Below are 240 nucleotides of genomic sequence, written 5' to 3' on the forward strand. Positions count from 1 at the left end.
TTCATTTTCCACTTGGTGCTCAGAGCTCTCTCCCAGTACTCAGGGCTTAGGCTGCTTTATATACTGTCTTTCCGAGCGATGTTGGATGGGGATATTTGTTGCAAGCACACGATGACTCAACATTTTAAATAGTCTTCCTCTTGTCTTACTTGAATAAACGATTTTTTATGAATGCAGAAAGAGGATTACAACATGTATGAAAGAAAAGAAAAATGCCCGCGTTCTTGTTCATTCGTTTTT

This window comes from Penaeus monodon, chromosome 32, assembly GCF_015228065.2.
Source record: "Penaeus monodon isolate SGIC_2016 chromosome 32, NSTDA_Pmon_1, whole genome shotgun sequence".
Lineage (NCBI taxonomy): Eukaryota > Metazoa > Arthropoda > Malacostraca > Decapoda > Penaeidae > Penaeus > Penaeus monodon.